Consider the following 720-nt stretch of genomic DNA (forward strand, 5'->3'; position numbering starts at 1 on the left):
TTTTCCAGAAAGATAAAACCCTGAATTTTATCATATAGAAAGCAGAACAATGTAAAACTTTTTCTACTATTTTTAATTAAATTTGAAATGTTAAATTTTCCCCAAAAGTTAATAATTATATAAATAGTTTTTAAAAAAAAAGGTTTTTGAAAGAATTAATTTGTTTATTTCTTGTCTAACTAAGATTTAGGGTGATTTTCTATGAGAATATGCAAAAATATTATAATATATGTACCTGGATTTCAAATGATTCCACTTATTCATATAGGCACCAGTTACTTCGAGTCGATTTGATTACTCTGTTTACATTTGTACTTGATAAAAAGCAAACTACGGAAGACCAAAAAGCCAAAAAAAAAACTTATTTTTCAGTGACGAAAATTTCAATGTATTATTAACGCTGAGGTTGGCCAGTACCAGATAGGTAACCATTTGTATGAGTTTGGTTTTTAATGTGTATGTATGTGGGGGCCAGGCTCTCCAAAATGGGGAGGGAGGCAATTTAAAGCAGAATAAAAAAAAATTATTTCAGCGCGTTTGGTCCACCGTAGTCGAAAGGCGGCAAACGTTTCCAAACTGGATCGAAAAAATGATGATATTTTTAACACAAAGGGCACAATGTTTATCAATTTTTTTTTATCGATTCTTCAAAGCATGCCCTGTTTAATAATGGTCATGCATTATTCGGCTCGCTAAAAAGAAATTGTTAATCTATTTATC

Source organism: Euprymna scolopes, chromosome 13 (genome assembly GCF_053919585.1).
Source record: "Euprymna scolopes isolate OS-2025 chromosome 13, ASM5391958v1, whole genome shotgun sequence".
In the NCBI taxonomy this organism is placed as follows: Eukaryota; Metazoa; Mollusca; class Cephalopoda; order Sepiida; family Sepiolidae; genus Euprymna; species Euprymna scolopes.